We start from the raw sequence: 23874 nt of genomic DNA on the forward strand, positions 1-23874 counted from the left end.
TAGTGGCAATGTATAGATAGATGTAAGAGTAAAAATGATGCAATTAATTTGCATTAACATGTACTACATTAGGGAAAAAAAACTTTAAAAAGGAGAAACGAGTACATGTGACTTATATAGACAAACATATTTGTGACTAGTCAGTGTACAAAAAGATATAAGAGTAGAGTGCAAAAAAAGAAGATACAATTCAATTGCATTAACATGTACTACATTTGGGGAAAAAGAACATAAAAAAGAAACAACTGGGGTCTTGTCAATAATAAACTTATATAATTATATATGAATAAATTGAATAATATTGCCTGCTAAATATGGTGAGTCTCAAAAGCGTTTGGTTGATTTTATGTAATGTTGGACTGAGCAGAATATTTTGCAGTTGTCTTCATACGACAATTCGAATTACCAACTAAAAGAAGTTGGGTATTTAAAGATGAAATTGCCTTAGATCGTGGAAAAGTTTAATCCTTTGATTTGTATATATCGTACAAGTGAAAAGAAAATGTTTAACGTCTTCAATATCTTCTCCACAAGAACAGATTGAGTCCTGAGACAGATGGTTGCAAAATAAATGAAAATTCAAATTACTGCACGCGTTTCTAAGCCTTGCATGAATTATAGAAAATTTTCTTTCTCCTACAAGATACCATTTTGGAGTTTCTGTAGTTGGAAAAACGGTATTTTTTAACAATCTTTTAAAACTTGATAAGGTGTTAGTGGCTCTTATTTCAGGACTCAAATTGTTCCAAATATCAATAGCAGAAGGCACAAAGGAATTAGAAAATATCTGAGTTCTTCGACTGAGGATTATAAAATTTTCAGCGTTTCTTAAGTTGTAATGTGTAGAATTGTTGACAATGTTTGGAAAAATATTATTCAAATACTCGGGCGCATCACCATTGCGAATTCTAAATGTGATTGAAAGTTTTTGATATAATCGTCTGTCAGATAGTGAGAGCCAGTTAATTTCCTGATATAAATTTTGAATTGAGACAGACCGGGTAAGTCCAGTTACAATACGGGCTGCTTCATGTTGAATTTTTTCTAGTGTTTCTTTTTCGTACTGAGTACAGCCGTCCCACACTACAGAAGCATATTCTAAAACAGGTCTTAAGAAAGATATATATATTTGATAAAGAGTCTGTCTATTAAGAGTATACTTTAATTTTCTCATCATACCTAACAATTTTGAAGCTGATGTAGTTATTTGGTCAATGTGGTCATGCCATTTTCCATTTGAACTTAGTGTTAAACCTAAGTGTTTGTGTCGTTCAACAAATCTTACAGGTACGTTATCAAATGTCAAAAATGGTTTGTTGATATTTTGTTGTAAAGTAAAAAACATTGCTTCTGTTTTATTCGGATTAAAATCTACAAGCCATTTTTTAGACCATGCATTTATCATGGCAAGATCATGGTTAACAATTCCTTCAAGATCAGTCAAAGAAGATGTAGTACATGCTAAAGAAGTGTCATCCGCAAAAAGACGTGCAATACATAACAAATTCTCAATGATGTCATTAACATATACTAGAAAGAAAAGGGGCCCAAGGACTGAGCCTTGGGGCACCCCGGCATTGACGCTGAGAGATTCAGATAAAGAAGAGCCAACAAAAACTTTCTGGTTTCTGTTTTCAAGATAACTCTTGGTCCATTTAACAAATTTCCTTTGATACCATTTAGTTGTAGTTTATAAAGGAGACCTTTGTGCCAAACTCTATCAAAGGCCTTAGAGATGTCACAAAATACAATACAAGTATAAGTTTTGGTATCTAGAGATTGAACAATTTGATGGTACATATCTAATAATTGATAAACCGTAGAATGTCCTTTCAAAAAGCCGGATTGTTTAGAGTAAATAAGTTGATTAGCTACCAAATGGTTATACATGTGTTTGTGTAGAATTCTTTCCATAAGTTTTCCTAGACAACTTAAAAGTGAAATAGGACGTGATTAGAAGTCAATTTATTATCTCCTTTCTTAAAAAGTGGCATTACAATTGCTGATTTCCAAATTTCAGGAAAAACACATTCTGACAAAGACCTATTGAATAATGTACAAAGAGGTTTGGAAATTGTTTTACAAATATTTTTCAATACTTTATGACTAATTAGGTCTTCACCGACCGCTTTATTAATATCTAAGATTTTAATTATGTCCTGAATTTCTGATTCTTGTATTTCTATAGTAGATAAACTAGCATCTGTATAGTCGGGCATATGCGATGGCACTTCATCAACGTCTTCAAGGTGTGATATTGATGCAAAGTATTCATTTAGACAATTAGCTTTTTCAGAGTCAGAGAAGTGGTACGTTTCTGTGCCGTCAGAATTACAAGTTTTCAAAGGGGGGATAACTTCTGAAAAATTTTTAGTTTTAAGAAAACTACGCAGAAGCTTCCAATATTGTTTTTGATTGTTTGTATTCAAATCGACAAGGCTGTCCTCCAAATTAACATAAAATTTTTCTCTGGCATGTTTTTTTAAATTGTTTACTTTGTTTCTTAATTTTTTATAAGTATTCCAATGGTTTGTATTATGAGTAGTAATTGCAATGGATTTTTGTCTATCACGTTTGCGAGAATACAGTCTTATGGTTGAATCATACCATGGTTTGTCGTATGGTCTGATAGTGACTTCTTTATATGGTATACACTTTTTCATATAATCTAATAGTATTTCAGTAAATAAAACTGCACCATCATTAACGTTAATAGAGTTAAGAAACGACCAATCAGCATTTGCAATATAGTTATTTAGGGACTGAAAGTCGGCTCTATTGTATAACCATACTTTCCTTTTATTGGACATTTGACAAGAAAACGGGGCTTTGAAAAATGCACAAGTCGCTTTATGATCACTGATATTGTCAGGAACTGTAAAAACGTCACTGTGTAGACACGATAAATCATCAGAAACTAGAATTGGATCTATAAGTGTAGATGAGGTCGCCGTGACCCGTGTCGGATTTGTGACTACATTATCTAGATTATACAAAAGCATGATCTGTTTTAAGTGGCAATTATGTTTAAACTGATCTTCATTTATATCTCCAACGACAATTAAGTTTTCATTCATATCTAAAGCATTGTCTAGCATTACCGCTAAATCGTTCCAAAATGCTACAGGCTTATTTGGCGGTCGGTAAACGCAGCACAGTAAAAAAGACATAATACCTAATTTAACTTCTAACCAAATAGCATCTACTGAAGGATTTTCAAATTCTAGTTTTCGGCAAGATACTATTTTTTCAGAAACGTATATCAAAATTCCACTTGAGTGTGCAGTAGAATCTCGACGATACAAACAGTTGTTATAACCTTGAATAAACAATTTTTCATTTTCAACAATGTCAGTAAGATGTGTCTCTGTGAAGCAGAGTATGTCGAAATCAAGGAGGTTATCTTGTATAAATTCAATTTTATTTCTTAAAGATCTTATATTTAAGTGAAGAATAGATATACTGGGATTTTTGTTTTCATTATTTTGAGGGCCTGGATTTTGTTCACGCAGCGGTTACATAGGCCTACCATTAAATCGTGCTTTTTGTACGCTAAAACAAAATGACTGCCGTTTCCGAACTTCCAGCTGCGAATCTATATCATATTTTTGCCCTGTCTGATTAGCCAAACAAATTCCTTAAAATGCGGGCTTTATATCTCTATCACTTTTCGGCCCAAGGCCTCTAACTGCAATAGATATTGGCATTGATATTGAGGACGGCTTTGTATTATAGAACGTTGAATGACTTATAATTAATAGTTATTTATCAACTGTTATGCAATCACCAGAGTTGTAAACCGCATTTGCACTTTCTTTTGCAAATCCATGATTTGCGCTGGAGCTGATGTGGTTTATACACATATGAAGATATAAAGAATAATATTCCTTCCTTATATTGACATCTATAGAGTAGATTGCTACAAAAAATGCATATCAATGAATTGAAAATGAATGTCAGACTATTGTAGATAGAGTAGCCATAAAGACCAACCCGCGTTAAATTATAATTCGTCGGATTTTTAATTTAATCAATCCGATGAATTAACCCTTACCCTGCTAAATATCTAAAATGGACCGGTCCATCATTCAATTTGGGCCATACCACTTATTATTCAAAGGGGTGTTCACTGAAAAATTACTGACTGAATAGCGAACAGTGCAGACCATGATCAGACTGCACGGATGTGCAGGCTGATCTTGGTCTGCACTGGTCGCAAAGGCAGAATCATTTGCCGCCAGCAGGCTAAGGGTTAACCCTTACACTGGCATAGTTGTTTTGACTCCATTTTGATCATAACCGGTCAGCTATAATTTTATGTTGAATTCAAACTCAGATTGCCAATTTTTTGACGTTTTCTTCGAACGACGCCTTATTGCTACTTATATGAATGACCTCTTTATGAATGACTTCAGACCACAGGCTTAATTCTCTGTACCAATTTTGTTTATACGAAATAAACGTAGAAAAACGCGTAGAGACTACAGATGAAACGTGAACTCACAAATGTAGGGACAAAAATGTTTTTGTTCTATATATCTCACAATCCAATATTAATTGGTTTCTTTTCCCTAGGCAAACTCATTTTTGCTACAGTATCCGTAACATGAAAAAAGCAGTAGGTAGATTTATTGGAGTGTTTGTCAAAATGAAATATTTTTGGAAAAAAAAAATCTTGATCGTTGTTGAAACCGACAAACTCATTTTTTGCTTCCGTAGCCATAACCTGAAAAACTAAGCAGTTGCTATATTTAATGAAGTGTTTGAAATATTTTGAAAAAAAAATGAACGTCGCTCAAGATGTTAAAGGAAGAAGCAAGACGCTATTAACTTTCATCCTACCCACTTATCCCCAAGAATTTAATCGAACTCAAATAACAAACGGTTGAATAACTGCAAGATGAAGACCTTTCGGGCTATTTTGTGTAACAGTATTCTATCGCTCTAAATCACTGATGTTATCTCCTTGCGAAATTAAACTAACATTTTATTTTATAAATCTTTTAATATTTTACCTAAGTTATCATACTTTAAAAAAAATGCAGATCTTAATAGAAATAAGTTAGAGTATGTCAGTTCAGTATCCATAAATCTCCGGTTTACTGTTTGTGCAATCCATCGGTCTATCATGCAAAACTAATTTTTTATGAGCTGTAACCGAAAATGTGAAGAAAAATATTATTTAATAAACTTTATTTCTGATAGTAAATAATGTAACAAATCGGACCTAGGACAATAGTTTGGAATATTAACCGAAAGAAAACATTCAGAAAATATATTATGATGAATTGTCGAGCAAAAATAAAATGGCAACATTTTACCTTTTATGTGAAAATATATTCCAATTATATATCCTATGCGAAAATGTGGTAATGTTTCGTATTTAAGTACCTTGCGCAATAGGATGCCATTATTAATGTGCAAAATTGTAACAGATACGATATAATTTCTAGAATACATCCCACTGAATATTTGTCGAATTCTTCAGGTTTTATATAACTAGCTTACCGTAAACCTGTTTAAACAACCAGTTATTGTCACGACTACCCGAGCTTTTTGAATTTTTAAGAATTTTTAACTTGATAATTGGTATGTTTATAGTTCTATATTGCCGTTGTATGTTTTCAAACTAGCTTGCCATTTTTACGAAGCTCTAAATCTTCTCGTCCTTTCTTTTAGCTAAAATGCCACTTGTCTGTCTGTATGTACCTTAGATTGTCTCAATGAATTTTTTGATAATGCTCTAACGTTTTTAGGAAAGCCGTTCATTTTGTAAAAAATGTTTTGCATAATTGAGCTGAAAATAATTTAGACATACGTTTTCGCGACGTTAATTTATTCAATTTATCCGTGGTAATCTCCGGAGAATAATTTTATGATGAGTTTTCAATCCATCTTTTGCTAATATAACCATGTTGGGTTGCGTACATGTAACTTAATCTTTAATTGGAGAATTCTAAGATAATAAGGAATCCAGAAATAGTTTTCTATGAGCTGGAATGCTTGCTTGGTTTTGGTTCGTATTCACGTTTTTGTCACGCGAGAAGAGTCCTTCGCGTTTGGAGAATTCTCTTATGATTAAGTTGTGCCAAAAGAAAAAAAAAGCTATTATTTTGACATATCAACCTAAATTTCCTTTTCTACACTATATAATAGTTTAAGTGATTTTTGACGGTAGGTTTGTGAAGAAATGAAATCTTTTTTTCCGGGTATTTATTGAACACTCCTTTTATCATAAGTTATAATCTGCGGCAAAATGTGGATACATTTTATGATACTAGAGATCAGTTAGCGACACGAGATACATAGTATTTATCTATGCACTTGTATGTCAACAGTTAAATGGAACACAAGGTTAATTGTATGGTTAAAACATTGTGATAAGTAACTTCATTTAAATGTCAAAATTTTCAAAGTTAAAACTGAAGAGTTATTTCTTATTTATCTACATGATGTGTGGTATTGTAAACATGAGATAGCCTGAATAGCGGATCTGAACTCATTTTATTAGACTTGAAACATGTTGTGATATTATAAAATATGCATGTATTTGACAAGTGCCTAACTGCCGTTGTAATCAAATTATACCTGGGCAGGATTATATACGTGTATTAATAAAAGTATTGATAGGTAGGGCTACTTGGACGTAGAACTACATGGAAATTAAAGCTAGTATTAAAAAAAAAGCTTAAACAGTATGACTTAAGCTGATCAAATCAAGACTTAAGTATTACACTCGGTCATAACTGTTATATGTAAGCACTCAAGGTTTGTTTTGACTGTTTCACATAAATTAAGATTTTAGATAATATGCCGAAAAGTTACTCGAAAACTGACAGGACACTCCTATTCGCGGACTAAATCGCAAGTTATGAAGTTAGCAGTGTAAATACCATTATATTGAATTATATAATGGGATATAGTCCGCATGAGTTTTGATCATTATGTTGAAACACAATAAGGTGTATTGCTACACATAGGCAAAAGATTACGTCTTATGCAAATACATGTTCCAGTCATTTCACATCGAACCTAAATTTTGAATATAAGGTATTTGAAATGAGGTAAGTATTGACATTTATAAAAGCTCAGTTTCAATTTTTTTTTTTTGCTAATTTGTATGGACCATTTGTAATTTTGCAACCAGTTAGTATAGGCTAATAAATGTAGTTAGTAATAAAATGTAGTTAATTTTCAAAGATATAATTATGAATAATGACTCTCAAACATTCTCCTTTCAATTTTTTCTCCCATTTTGCATTTGCATTGACACTTTATATTCTTTTTCAAATATCATGAAATGACATATCTATTAAATTACAAATGATCTACTTTCATGTAATTGAAAACCGTAAAGACGTGCTGAAATTATGCTAATGAATAACAGTTATTTGACATTTAAGCACACCTACACTATTCAACAGGAAGTGTTACCTCTCGCTGTGCATGATGAATGATAATAGAACAAATAAGCTTGTTTTTAATTATTGTCAGAGAATCTCTGGCAGGAATTGTAAAAATTGGAATTTTAATGTTGTAGAACTTCTCAGAAAATATCAACGTGCAGAATATATTGGTGTTGAAAATGTAAATTTACATAAAAAAGCATTATTAGATAAAGTTCAAAAACATGTCATGAATGAATATTTAGATTATTGGATAGAGTCCCTTCATACATTAAGTAGTACAAGTGGTACAGGTTCTAACAAACTAAGGACCTATAGGAATTTTAAATTTGTGTATGACACTGAAGTATATGTTAAAGTTTTAATGTCATATAAGCACAGATCAGCATTAGCAAAATTTCGTTGTGGTGTAGCGCCTATCAGATTGGAGACTGGACGTTATGAAAGGCTTTCGGTAAATGATAGGATATGTCCAGTTTGTAGTAATAGCGTAGAAAATGAGATACATGTAATATTACACTGTCCAACATATGATATTATCAGAAGTGAATTTTTTGAAAAAGCGACAGAGATTTGTAATCGCTTTACTAATTTGTCAGACGAGCATAAGTTAAATTTTATCTTTTCAAATACTGATATTGTTAAAACTGCTGCAAAATCCTGCTACCTTATATTAGAAGCTAGAACACAACTCCTTTATTATAGTTAACAAAACAAAGTGCATTCATGATCTTTACTTTTTGAATGGGATATATTTGAATATTTGGCAGATTGAGGTTGAATTGTAAGGGAGATAAATAAGATTGGTATAATACATCATTCAAGTAGTAAGATAGTTTCTTTTTTTAATGTTTTTATGGGGCGTTTTCAGTTTATTGTAAGTACACAAGTATAGACTATATTAGCTTCTTCTTGATATGAAACATTATTGTTTCAAAGCTAATTGTGTATATAGAGACTGTTCCTCCTTTCTCTCTCTCTTCAAGCTTGAATGTATGAAACATTTTGGTATTATTTAATTCAAGTGTTTCAAATATTCAAGTTGTGATGTCTCTGGACAGCCGGTGATATATTAAGATTGACTGTCCAAGAAAGTAGAGCTATTGTACTTGCCCCAATTACAGGGGCTTTAAAGGTTTTATTTTAGATATTCATTGAGCTGCAGTGTGGTTATCTATTACTGAAAAGTTAACTTTATAATTTTTTGTTGTTATCAGGGGAAGTAAATCACCCGTAACTTCTTCATTTGAATTATTCTTTAAGCTGTGCATTTTTGTACCAGTTTTGCTAATCACTTCTTATGTAAATTTCTTATGGCAGTTTTTAGGCTTGCTTGGGTTAGATAGTTAAGTCAGGATTAGCACCATCAACTCAAGTTTTTAAACTTAATTACTAGAGCAATTGTATTTCATAGTTTTACTAATTATGTGAATATTGATAGTCTCTTATAATTCTGCTGAAGAATGGTCTTGCAATTTTTTTATAGTGTATAAACTATGTTTGTTTTTTATGACTGTATAATGTATGCAAGAATGAGACTTTAATAAAGAATATATATATTGTGCTTTAATGTTATTAAACACTCTTTGGCGCCACATTTGAGCCAATTAAAATGTATTTCATCCGCTGTTTTACCTAACAACAATATTAGAAAAGAAGTTATATATAACAAGACAATTCTTGGATGTGTTTAAACACTCAAATTTGGTTGTACATCTCGTAAAATTAGTCTGCAAGCGTACAACCTTTCCGTCGTGTAATTATATCAAGACAGTTTTCTGCTCTATTTCTAGCTCACCTGAGCCAAAGGCTCGAGGTGAGCTTTTGTGACCGCTCCATGCCCGTCGTCCGTCGTGTGTCGTGTGTCAACAATTTCTAAAAAGAATCTGCTTCAAAACCATTGGACAGATTTACACCAAACTTCACAGGAATGATCCTTTGGGATACCCTTTCAAAATTTCTTAAAGAAATTAAAATCCATCTAGAATTCTTGTTGTCATGGCAACCGAAAAAATAAATTAAAAATCTTATTGTAAAAAACCGCAATGCATAGAGCCTTGATATTTATCAATTGACCTCATCTGGTGGTTCTTTATGAAAATTTTTAAATGATGCCAATGGGGTGAAAAGAGAGTCCCGGGAGTCCCAAGTATTACATTGAGTTATATAGGAAAAAACTCTTAAAATCTTCTTGTCTGAAGCCTTTAATATTTGGTATGTATCCTGTACCAAGATTATTCAAATTATTGCCCTAGGTGAAAAGAGGCCCCACCCTGGGGGTCCCAAATTTTACATAAACTTATATAGCAAGAAAGCTTAAAAATCTTTTTGTTTGAAATTGCACGGCTAGGCTTTTGATATTTGGTATGTTGCAAGGCCTAGTCGTCCTCTACCAAGATTATTCAAATTATGCCCCTAAGTTGAAAAGAGGCCCCACCTAGGAGATACCAAGTTTTATATAGACTTATATAGAAAAAAAGTTTAAAAATCTTCTTGCTTGAAATTGCAAGGGCTCTGCATTTGATATTTGGTTAGTAGCATTGCCTAGTGGTCCTCTACCGAAATTTTTTTTTTAAAATTATGCTCTTGGGATGAAATGAGGCCCTTTCCCAAGTTTTACATAGATTTATAATTAGGTAAAAATGCCTTCGATATTTAGTATGTAGCATTGTGTAATGGACCTCTAATAAGATTGTTCAATTTATTCCTTTAGGGTAAAAAGAGGCCCCTTGTTATTTGAGTTAAATAGGAAAACAATGCTTATCAAATCATATTTCCTAGACTGTTTAATTATAATTATTTGATGACCCCAAGTGATTAGGTGTCACCGAACTGTGACCTTGACCTACTGCCGTACTTTCTTGTTTTTTAAGATACAGCCTTGAAATTACTGACCTACTTTCTTAGTATTTTAGCATCAGTTTGACATTTGAAACATGTTCACACAAGTGGGAAAAGATTCCAATGCTTACTTACACTTGCCTTCCTTACCTGATCTCTTACACGTGTCAGTGTAGCTCACATTACTCAGACGAGCGATCCAGGATCATCGTGACCCTCTTGTTGTTTAGTTATGTCTTAATTATATGTATGCGCATTCAGAGATAGATGTATGACTTGCTTTTAATATAGATAGAGTGTTTGTGCTAAATTAATATATATCAATTTACTTTAATAGTTATTTAGTAACTAATGTCAGAACTGGTAAGAAATCTACAAGGTCATAAGAAACATACTTTCTGCATATCAACATTAACGAATAAAGTGGAGAACTAGCCCAACAATCTGTACATACGTAAAGGATTTAGTACAGCAGATGGCCTCCTTTTTGTGGGCCATTATAAACTGATATTATTATTGAGACGAATATCGGACAATTTTGTTAGCCTAACAATTAATCAAACAGCATATCGTGAAAATCATTAACCTATTAGACTAGATACTAGTATGAATTAGCTTAGTTCGGTAATACAGCTATATACTTGCAGTTTAAACTACACATAATTATATTAATAATGCAACTATGAAATTACGATATTTACCGTTTAAAATAAAATTTAAAGACTCATTACGCATTTGTTTAAAATATGGCTGCCACATTTTCCATGATGAAAATTAAATACATTTATTACTTGTTAAATCCTTTTTCTGATAATTGCTTTCTTTAACATGTCAAAGGTTTGAAAAGTACTGGATATACTGGAATGTTTTAATGAGGCTATTGTTTTAATTACCTCTCATTATGGCTGTAACTATAACAAGTCATGTACAGTGTTTAAAGTAGCGCTTTTTACTATGTAACTACGCATAACATCTATTTGGAAAGCTGTTTCATCTGTTTTTAAAATAAAAGATTTAATCATTATGGACTTTTAACATGATACTTATGGTGAAAGGCCCAAGTATTATTCATAAAGTTTATCGCAGTTTATTTTTATAAACTTATAACCGAGATGTTTAAGATTGTCCAAAAGGTTATTACGCTTAGATGTCGTTAAAAATGGTTCATTTTTTTTTATATTGAAACCTGTTTTAACTGTTATAACATAATATATAAGCGTAATTACAATGATACATTTAAAGTTCATTAGATCTGTAACACTGTACTTAAACATTATCAACTAGTGAAAATATCAAATTGCGGACAATATAACTGGCGTTCTTAGTTTTATAGAATCCAAGTTCATGCCTAAAACTATAGAAAATATTTCCCCAAACACCACTAGATAAAATTTTGAGTTGCCCTGTCGGGTTGCCCAGTCGTATTTTATCACTATTTATTAATGAGCGTTGCTCAGATACATGCAAATACGATTTTGAATACCACTTTATTGCATTTATTTTAAACAATCTAAACAATCACTGACATCTCTCGGATTTAATTGATCGCCTTGGATACCATGAAAACTTTAAAACAATCACTGACATATCTCAGGTGAATTTGATTGCCTAAGATACCATGAAAACTTTAAAACAATCACTGACATATCTCAGGTGAATTTGATTGCCTAAGTTACCATGAAAACTTTAAAACAATCACTGACATATCTCAGATGAATGTGATTGTCTAAGATACCATGAAAACGTTAAAACAATCACTGACATATCCAAGATGAATTTGATTGCATATGATACCATGAAAACTTTAAAACAATCATTCATATCTCTCAGACGGTTTGATTGCCTTATATAGCATGAAAACTTAACCAAGCCATTGACATCTCTCTGATGGGATTAACCGCATTTAGTTACAGTGAAAACTGAAATCTTTAAACTAAAATCAGTTGGGTTTTCAAATGCAAATTTGAGTTGTATTTCTTTGCTATATCTTTAAAAAGCAGTATAACGTCGTCAAAGCATATCGGGTATATTTCAGGTCATTTATGCGACAGATTATATATATATATATCACTATCTTTGCATCATACGTTTGCAAATTTAAGGTCAGTTTAAAATAACTTTACGAAAAAATAACTTAAGCATGTAATTTTGGTTTTATCAATGACATTTTATCTATAAACCACTGTAATCCCATAGTGCATGGGTGTTACTGAATTGCTGTTGCCATGAAAACACAAATGACATTTATGTTTTTAAATATGACAGAAATCGATTTGTCTTAGATAAATTATTACACCATAATATTTTCTAGTTTCTGCATGAACATAAAAAACCCCAAAGATTTTCAAGTATTTTGATCTATTTATTATGCGATAATTAAATCGTGTCAATAAGACAGGTTCTCCCGTGGAATGACCACAATAGTAGAGTGGAAGTAAAGCTAAACACCCCTTTAAATTACAGTATGTGTGTGTGTGTGTGTGTGTGTGTGTGTGTGTGTGTGTGTGTGTGTTTTGGAAATGTATAAACGAAGTAGATTACGTCTCCCATACACAGTGAGAGAGATATTGATTATTAATTTCAGTGCCGTCCGTCTGTCAATCTGTCACAAAGTTCGTGCACGCAACTCCTCATACACCCCTAGACATATTTACACTAAACATTAGCCAAGCCTAGTTGTATACATAGTTGGAATTATATAGTTCAAAGACTTCCCATGGAGTTACCGCCCTTAGTTAGTAACATTAACAATTTTTGCGTAGTAAGTGGAGTGAGACATCAATCTGACTAAAGTACTTGATCTTCTAAACGAAGATCTGAGAACGACGCATTCACATTCGTCTCTGTATATTTTGGATTTCCAATATTGCTATTTTTATTTTCGCAAATCTATTTTTATTTGAACCAATCAGACAACTTGTTCGAATAGAGTAAGAAAAATTTGCAGTCAATCCATGCCTCGAACCCGGGACCTCTCGCTTACAGAGTACGTGCCCTATCGACTGAGCTAACCGGCTATCTGACATCTTTCGACATAAAAATTGTAGACATCAAAAACTAAGGCTTTTTAAAGCTTGCAGAATGTTGTAAGTTAGCTTTTGATTGGCTAGCGGAAGGGTTGTCAGAACGAGGCTATTAATAGCTCTTTGTCAGATCCTATGCGTAACGTTATAGGAGATGTACTTTAGTCAGATTGAGTGAGACATACGCTTTTAGTGAAAAACAATCTCTAGTTCTAAATTTAGACAACAAATGATAAATATACTCTTTTCAATGCTGGAACTGGTCAAACTATACCGCAGTAAAATTTGCGTAAATATATATATCAAAACATTAATATCTTTGAAAGATAATTTATCATAAATTTTGAAATCATACTAGTTTATACTCCTTTATTGTATGATGCATTATGGTATTGAATTGTTTTTCTTACGTTTAAAAATTCTTATACGTTTGTAGTATTCTATGTAAACATTAATAATAATATAGTTATTAAATATTTCATTTTTTTAAATGTTGCTGACAAGGAATGTTCAGATTTAAAAAAGGGAAATAAGAATCAATTCACATTTGAACAAGTATGAAATGTAATGAAATTTACTTAGTATAAAGTGTAGATAGAGCTAATTTACAAGTACTTGCATATATAAAGGATACTTGTTTGTTTCAATATAAGATTGACATTTCTTTCACAAATGGACACCAGAAGCAATATTGTCACGAGTGGCATAGCCACGAGTGAAAATGTAAGATATGGTGCCCATGGGTGATAGACATTTTGATCTTAATGTAAAACAACCAAAGTTTCTTATTATTTCATGTTTTGACTAAATTTTCCTATATTATAGCTTCTTACCAGTGAAATAATTTGATACTTTCACTGTGTAAAGACTAGATATATTTCTCTCTAATATTTCGATAACTCACTGAAAAGCATGAAATAAAAGCTTATATGCAAGTATAAGAGTAAATGCATCTGCAAAGTATGTGTATGACTAAAATACTGTGCTGTTGTATGTTTGATGTAAATGAATCAGTTTACTACAAATGACAGTATCCACTATTCCACCGCTTGAGACTCAGGTATAGATGTAGCACTGCATATGTCCTTGGATTTGCATACTTCGATATTGTTAAATTATCTTGATTTTTTGGAAAACCTGGTTATTTTACCTTCCAAAACTTTCCTGAATTCAACACTTTGGACCAAGCCCGAGACCTTTCGATTCTATTTTATTGCCCGTACCGAACGCACAGGGTTATTTTTATTTTGATGTCTAAAGTAAGAATTAGAACATTTACTGGCAAACACACACACACACACACACACGCACACACACAACAATAAAACTTTCTCTACTCCCTATTGTGAAAGAGTTTTCATTAATTTGATTACTGTTTTTTCATATTCATTAAATCAGTGTTGGAAACTTGAATGCCATCTCTGTTTACAAAACCCACACTTCTCGTTTTATTTTTAAAGCTTTCGATATGAATGGATATTTTTTGTATATAAACTACTTCAAAACGTACATTTAATCAGAAAAGAAATACATCTAAATGTTAAAGTCATTTGCATAAAGATCGGTTTAACAATAAGAAAGTGGTGTATTTTTCTATCAATACGGTACCTACATGAAAAGAATCTATTTGTATGATGATATCTTACATTCGGTACCACGAAGTGTCAATCTGCCACCGTATTATCAATAAGAAAAATAGGGACACAGTCAAATACAAAACAACTTACCGTTCTTTTGTTGAAAAGGTTAAACACATTTATCAAAATTTCCTTTCACTTCGTGTCAATTTCAATCCTTTATTTATGTCTTACCAAAGTTTATAAATATTTGATAAAAACTATCTTTGTAAGATTTACAATGTAAGTGTTTGATGTTTTTGGCAGGGGTATATTTTTTCTCATTTAATGGCACGAAAATGTTTAAATACCATATACAGCCATTATTAACTAAGGTCTTAATATCAGGAATAGAAGAGACAATCATAAAAGTGTTAGTAGGATATATAATATCATCAGAAAAGGAAAATAAAAACGAAGGTAAGACGTTTTGTCTTTAACCCTTACCATGTTAAATTTCTATAATGGACTGGTCCATCTTCCAATTTGGGCAGTACCATTTATCATTTGAAGGGGTGTTTACCAAAAATTTACTGACTGAATAGCGAACAGTGCTGACCATGATCAGACTGCACGGATGTGCAGGCTGATCTTGGTCCGCACTGGACGCAAAGGCAGAATCACTTGTCGCCAGCAAGCTAAGGGTCAATCTCCCTGTTTACTACTGCATCTGCATCTCCTTTTGACTTCTGTGTCTTTTTGTATGTGGCCATTTTAAAGAGACCTATTATGAATTTGATTATTCAAGTAAAGCAGTTCGTAAATTTCAGATGTTAGAAGTTAGAATAAGGTAGATATTAATATAAACTTCAACCGTTACTGTAGACGAGTATTGTTGTCACTAATGTAATACAAGCAATGGCAAGTTAAGTCCATGAAGTAGTCAGGAAATGGCCATAAAGTATTTAAATGTGCTTCATAAATAAAAATTTCATAAACAGCGTTATGCTTGTTCCTTAATCATACTGTGTTATAGTTAGCAAAAGTAATTCGGTGACAGGAACTCGTTCAAAATGTTGTTTTTTTATCCGGTCCTCAGATTTTAAACCCCTTTGACATATTGTATCGTAGCAATCATCATACAAGAATACTGCGAAAAATAGAAATAAAATACATTCTGTGCATTGCTGTTATTGCTTGACCTTTTGGAACCTAGAGTCAGTTCAAACTTAATGCTTACCGAAGTTCCACTTAAGCCGTTTCTTGGTGATGTAGTGTTGGAAACTTCGTTACGACGTTTCAGCAGACTCGGTCAAACCGGGTCTGCTATTGTATGTTTTACGTAGTTGCTTTATCAGAATCTGTAGATATTGTATTTAAATAGATTGCAGCGTCCATCCCGTCGTGTGTTTTTCTTAAAAGAAATACCTTAATTAACACAGAAACTAACTTTTACATACTACTTTTTGCATGTTTTATAACTAATAAAGTGCAAATGAAAATACATATACTGCCTAATATATTTTTGGGAATTTAGTCAGAGCAACCAGAACAGCCAGACTGGCCAGAAGGGTTAGTGGTAAGGGTTAGGGTTAGTTCTGGCTACTCTGGCTTAGGTAATGCACGTGTCAAATATCTTTATAGTAGTATGCATAATCAGGAGGTATGTTCATACTGATATTTCAGTTAGGTGCGTGGGGCTAGCTTGATTTTCTATTACTACTATGTCGATGGTTACGCTGCGCACTTTGAAGAGGGCTTTTATTAACACCTAGTCTCATCCTGCCGATCTAAGTACCAGTAAAGATTTAGTCATTACGATTGAATTAAGAAGATAGATTTTGACATATTGTTTTAAAAGCTGGATCTGTGTTGTATCAGTAAAACATTAATTTATGGGTAGTTTCGATGAAACACTACATATCAGTGTTCCTTACACGTATAAACGTTATGATTAACAATTTTAAAAATTCTGTTAGTCACGTTTAATTGCTTGCATTGTCAATATTTCGTACAATTCAAATATATAATTGAATTCGTTTCTGTTTATGTAGCATCAAACATTTATCCAGCTGGCTTACGGAAGGTAGGTGGTTCTACCCAGGTACCCGCTCGTGATGAAATAATGCACGCAGGGGCACTTGGGGTCATCATCCACCATCAAAATCTGGAACGTCGCCATATGACCTATAATTGTGTCGGTTCGACGTTAAACCCAACCCCCAAAAATGTATAAAAGTTGCCGAAGTAAAAAAAAAATTCATTAGTGTGCAAAATAGTTCTGTATTTCTTGTTCACCTTTGTTAAGTAACATTATATCTAAATGCAGTATCCCTTCATGTTAAGCTGAAATAACCTCGAGGATTATAGCATTAAGATATTCTTGCATAAAAACTACTTTTTTCACTGGATCCGCCCATTTATTAACGGGAGAAAAATCGTGTGCAAACAAGGCAATTCCGTGCTGTTAATACCCGATTTTTATTTTTGAAATACTTTCCCGGGGACGTATATGTATTTCTGCGCAGATTGACATCTGGTATCTGCGTTTTGTTTCTTTCATGAAAACCTATTCTTGAAGCATAAAAGATGCAAACTAAACCATAGAATGTTTCGCTGTATTAGTAACTAATGCCAAATGCGCTGCCCCCAACAATGTTCGTACTCGTTTCTTCCCTTGTTTACTCCCCTTTTAGAACTCACGTGTAACCTGTGCGATTCTTTGTTTTTAGGAATTATAATTATGATTTTGGTAAGTATCAGTCGGTATGTTTTTATCTAATTTCTCGTAAAATTTATATAAACAGCTTGGAAGCTTGACACTACGTTCGTACTCATCCGTACTCTAAACTGTGTCCGTAGTCGATATAACTCGAATGTAAAGTTATTATTCTTGCAATTGTGCTCAAGTGCACCAAATTGTGAAGTGATATGAACAATTATTGGTAATTTTATGTTTAAAATAACGAGAGATAAAAAAATTCTTTTAAAAACCTTCAGGATGCGCTTTTGATAGTGTTGCTTATTTCTGGGCCCTGGATTCGGATATTTAAAACATGTTTACCGTTTCCAAGAACAACAAGAATGGTAAATAAAAAATGTACCGGAATCGTCAAGTCATCACATATGAAAATAATACATAAAGTCGTCGTGTATTGTTTTTATGCAAGAATAGCGACAATACACGTTTGTTTTGTGTATTAACGTCTACAGAAGCCCTTGGGATATGTTTGTGACCTCGACCTTCGGTCTCGGTCACAAACAATCCCGCGGGCTTCTGCAGACGTTAATACACAAAGAAACGTGTATTATCCCTACAATATTTCATAATTTATTCATAACTGATTTGAAATACATAATGTTCAAATCTCCATTCGAATTTGCATTTTCAATGAGAAATTAATTTTCTATTATTTAAAAATGCAAGTGCAGTATGACAAATATTATGATTTGAAAAGCGAACCAAATTTCAATCTTTTTATAACTCAGATGACGCATTTAAACTTTTTAGCCCTGCTATAATGTAACACTTGCCACGAACAGTATATTCTCTGTTTACCTTTCTTGGATTACATTTATCGTGACAACAGATGTCTGGTTTCCCTCCATCTTCACAATAACCATACATTTCCTTTTGTTATGCAAAACTGACGTACAATTTTTACAATGAATAACTTTGTTCAGTCAATTTTAATTCTGTGAAAGGTAGTTAATCACATTTGAGCAACATTTTGGCCAAACAAGATAGTCAAAGGGAGATTATAATAATTTGTTACTTGCATTTCTAATTAATTTCGGCAAAACATGTACCTGTCAATGCAAATCTTTGACAACTTTAATACAATAATGCTTAAATTCGTATATTCCGTAGGCAAAATGTGTTTATTTAATTTATACCTATGCTACCATAACGCTATCTTGGTAGCGCAAGCAGGATAGAAAATCAAATTTTGAAAATACTTTGATTGCAAATCTAACGTGTATTAAGAAATCTGTGAGCACAAGTAAGTGTAAAATGATCACCTGGTAAAATTTTGAACAAATCAATTTGTTGATCAAAATCTGATTAACCACCTTTAAAGAAACTGTGTTGTTTAAACGTAAATATTACAAATGCGTTTAAGGTCGCATTTACGTATCTTTGGAGTATAAACATGAAACAATTTCATTTCATGCAGGATGTATCCTAGCAGTGAAAAAGTGTGATTAAAGCACTCGTTCTACACGAATTTGCACAAAAATGGGAAAATTAGTATCTTTTTACTTTGGACTTCTTTCGACTACACCAGGGAAACACATGTTCTAGAGATAGTACCTAAGTTTTTCAAATCATAGGTTTGAAGTTAAAAAGCTTTGAAATGAAGACAAATGTCCATATATTTCTCAAAAACAGAAATATAGACAATATTTTAACCAGAAGTGCGGAGTTATGAGCATTTAATATTTTCATGTTAACGAAACTTTTGTGATCAAGGAAATGTAACTCTTCTTGAACATAGAGAGCATAAACATCAAAGGGACATAATATAGTCAATATTTTCTAATTGGGTGCATTTGATTTAACATTCAACTTTGATCTGGACTGCTAAATAATGATCCATGATACTGTGTGCTAAAAATTTAGAACATCTAGAACAGTCTATTAACAGCAAAACTATGCTTTAGCAGAATCTAAATAATTAAGCTCTAACTGGGACTTGAACCCAGGACCTCTCACACCTAAGGCAGACACTCTACCACTTCCCGGTAACAGCAGTAGCTAATAGCTATGCAGTTTAATTGCTGGATTACATTGCGTGAACTGGAACAATAATCGGTGAACTCCGGATTATCGGCGTATTCGCTTTATTACCTAACGGCAATTTTTGTGTAAAGAAAAAATATAATCTAATGCTGCCAACGTCATAATCGGTCAAATCTGCCCAAATTTCTCTGACGTGTTGTTCAGAGTATGAATTTACTAAAAGGTAGTACCAGTGAAATATTACTTACACTGAATCTTTTATATTTGCCCTTTTTTGCAGCTGTCGAACGGCAAAGACGGTGAGTTTTGTCCAAATATAAGTAATTATTTTCCCAGTTTTGAGAGGATTTCAATTGATGGGAGATTACAATAACAAACTAAATACCTTTCTGCAACACATGGAGTCATTAGCATTCGCTGTCAATCAGTATTATGACTAAGATCGACTGTCATTCATTCATTTCAAAGTTTCATAGACAGAGTCCGTTGTTTACATTTTTATCGTGACCGGTGCACTTGTAAAAATCACTTTAGTTTGAAAAATCAAAGTATGCGAAGAGCTATAGTACGGTCTCTACATGTTCGACCGAATTATTGACCTTATTCTTTATGGTTAAGCAGAAATGAAATATTTAGACAAAACTAGTGTTGTCCCGTTGCTGTATCTATGTGTTTGTACTTCCTTTGATGTTGTATTCGTGAAGAAGTTCATATATGAAACAAATGCATGTCAATTACATAGGGCTGTTCATCCATTTAGTCATTCTGACATAGGATATTAATGAACTGGTAATCACTTCTTCCAATACTAAGTTGAACTTGAAGAACAAGATTTTCAGTAAATATATCTGGGAATTTCACAATAGAAATATCAAATATACACCATTGAAAACATGAATTAAAACGAAAATGTATTTGTTTAAGACGTACAATGTAATATCAAATATTCAAGACAAATTATTATTACGCTATGCGTGAGGGTTAATCGATATGGATGAGTCAAACACACATGCATTTATATTTTTATCTTCAAACAAGCGTAAATGTTTATATATAACATGAAGAGGTTATTATATTACAGATAAAGACAGTTGCGTCATATAAATATCTCTTACTTCATTCAATACTGCGTGATTGTTTATTAAAGTTTTACTTACACATTTAAAGACTTCAAACGAACCATAAATTCCGAAGCTTTGAAAGAATTTCGTTTCAGATCATTTAAATACCTTTTGCTTTTACATGTAAACTTGGACTATACTTTATTCGTGAACAGCTACATATAGGTAAGAGAATTCACTTACATCACGAGGTCGTTTATATGAATTGATGAGGCAGTTTATATGGATTAGTGAGGTCGTTTATATGGATTGGTGAGGCCATTTATATGGATTGGTGTAGCCGTTTATATGAATTGATTAGGCCATTTATATGGATTAGTAAAGCCGTTTATATGGATTGGTGAGGCCGTTTATATGGATTGGTGAGGTCGTTTACATGGATTGGTGATGCCGTTTATAAGGATTGGTGAGGTCGTTTATATGGATTAGTGAGATCGTTTATATAGATTGGTGAGGCCATTTATATGGATTGGTGAGGCCGTTTATATGGATTGGTCAGGCCATTAATATGGATTGGCGAGGCTGTTTATATGGATTGATGAGGTCGTTTATATGGATTGGTGAGGTCATTTATATGGATTGGTAATGCCTTTTATATGGATTGGTGAGGCTATTTATATGGATTGGTGAGGCCGTTTATATGGATTGGTGAGGTCGTTTACATGGATTGGTGATGCCGTTTATAAGGATTGGTGAGGTCGTTTATATGGATTGTTGAGGCCATTTATATGGATTGGTGAGGTCGTTTATATGGATTAGTGAGATCGTTTATATAGATTGGTGAGGCCATTTATATGGATTGGTGATGCCGTTTATATGGATTGGTCAGGCCATTAATATGGATTGGCGAGGCTGTTTATATGGATTGATGAGGTCGTTTATATGGATTGGTGAGGTCATTTATATGGATTGGTAATGCCTTTTATATGGATTGGTGAGGCTATTTATATGGATTTGTGAGGCCGTTTATATGGATCGGTGAGGTCGTTTGTATTCATGAATCAACAAGTCCGTTTGAATAGACGCTGTTGTCTCACCTTCTTATTCACAACAAGAAAAATGACACAGATGCTATCATTACAAGGCGAAATATAAGGCAACATCATTTTAGACTATATGTATTTTCTTATGAGTTTCATTTACAGACTTTTTCAAAAATTTATATATTGTAATCCTGTCATTAAATACTATGAATGCATCTTAAATTATAGAAAAAAAATTGATAAATAAATACAATAAACGCATATACAAAAGTAGTTTTAATTTTAAAGTGACAATTTGGTAGCAGATAGGGCATTAATTAACAGGATAAACTGACCGGTACCCAGGGATGATGTTTACTAGATAAAATCGCAAATGGGACTTTCAGCAGGACCAGTTCATATTTTGCAATATTCAAGGTTCGGTGTTTTATTTTGTGTTGACTCTCAATATTGCTCATCCATTGTTTCTCCTCCACCACTGATTCATGTGGGGAAGTTGGCAGTTACTTGCGGAGAACAGGTTTGTACTGGTACAGAATCCAGGAACACTGGTTAGGTTAACTGCCCGCTTTTACATAACTGAACTATTGTTGAAAAACGGCGTTAAACCCAAAAACAAACAAACAAACATCCATTGTTTCATCCAAAGAACCCGTTGCACGTTATAGATTTCATAAATTTTGCAGTTAGGAACGCTTTTGCATGATCATGTGGAATTAAATTGTCAATCATGCAGTTTCAAATATACATTGTGGTTAGTAAAAAATGTTTTTGTCATTAAGCTGTTGCTTCTGCTATTCCTTCGGTCTTTACACGGACACATAAACTGTCAAAGATATAGAAGCATAAAGTCGTAAGATGTACATATTTTTATTGGCTTACGATCTTATGATTCTAGATTGTTAAAGTATCTTCATTATTTGCCCAGTTTGTTTTTAATCATTGCAATCGGTAGGCTAAAGTTCACTTTAGGTGCTCAATGATGTTCATTAAAAATAGGACGATTTACAATTAAAGAACTGCTTTCTTAAATGAGACTTTTACGCTGTCTTAACGGTTTTTGTTTGGTTACACAGACGTACCTACTAACATTATTATGTAATATAATTTTAGTAAAAGCCATATTTATAACGCACCATTTTAAACATTTGTTTTTGGAGTGTGATATTCATTTGCAATGCATTTTTAATACTTTTTATATGGGTTCCACAGCTTTTCTTCATACCATTTAGCAGTTTAAATATGAAATATTTTTTCAATAATGAAACAGTTTGTATAATTGTTAAGAGTTGAAGCCAATGAGATAATCTCATCCGTCTCAATATTTCTGTTAAGATAGACACTTGTTCCTTTATCTTTTTTATGATGATGTACATGTGATAAGACGTTGTTAAAATATTTGACTTGACTTTGCTCTATAGTGGTCTATGTAATATAACAGCAATTACGTCACACGTTGTAACCGCTTCATTGCATGTTAAGAAAAAGGAGAGCAATAGTATTATGTTGCTGTTTTAAAGGATTTATTTATAATAATTTTATTTCTTTAAAATCAAAGAAGGTAATTGTTTTTGATTGACCTGAAATAAAAGCATAAGACGTTACAGACCTCACATATATGTATCCAAATATTTGAAATCTTTGACGTCAACAAATTCCAGTAATGTGTCAAATTTGCCAAAGAATTTTAAATCTTGTAAACATTTTACTTTTATACAGTCAACTAGTTAAAACCTGGGCTTACCTAGAATTTACTAAATTCACTAATAAGATATAATGAAATACAATTGTCATTTTTTAGTTGAAATGCTGGTTTGTAAATAATTTGATTTGAGTATTGAAAGTAAATATCAATATTTTGAGTTTGAATATACTTGTATGACATTTTAAATATAACACTCACACTGTATCAAAATGTCATTATGGTCATATTAGTAATGGATCCAGATTGATTTTTAAGGACTTTAAAATGTTTTCTACAATTATACTGTATTTATGTTTTGGCGACCTTTCAGCACTCTAATATTCATTAGTCTGACAGGAAAGACTGTTTTCAAAAGAAGTTACAGAAAATAAAATATTATTATTATTATTATTATACCAGATTTATACAGCGCCCTTTTCATGATCAATTTCACGTTCAAAGGCGCTTTACATAGTTCAAATGCAGCCACACAGGGCGCATAATTCATCCTCTACT

At 32.6% G+C, this 23874-nt stretch overlaps 1 protein-coding gene across 4 annotated transcripts in view; it reads left to right on the plus strand.

Annotated features, from left to right (window-relative positions):
- Window positions 1-23874, plus strand: part of LOC123547535 (protocadherin-like protein) — a 91727-nt gene that overhangs the window by 23442 nt on the left and 44411 nt on the right. The window contains exon 1 of one of the 4 annotated variants that reach the window (XM_053551810.1): window positions 15169-15306. The exons of 2 other annotated variants lie outside the window; for them this stretch is intronic. The gene's annotated coding sequence lies outside the window, so the exon portion shown is untranslated. Of the gene's footprint in view, window positions 1-15168; window positions 15307-20697; window positions 20857-23874 lie in introns of those variants that run through there. One more of the 4 variants, XM_053551808.1, reaches the window with a different exon arrangement.

Source organism: Mercenaria mercenaria, chromosome 9 (assembly GCF_021730395.1).
Source record: "Mercenaria mercenaria strain notata chromosome 9, MADL_Memer_1, whole genome shotgun sequence".
In the NCBI taxonomy this organism is placed as follows: Eukaryota; Metazoa; Mollusca; class Bivalvia; order Venerida; family Veneridae; genus Mercenaria; species Mercenaria mercenaria.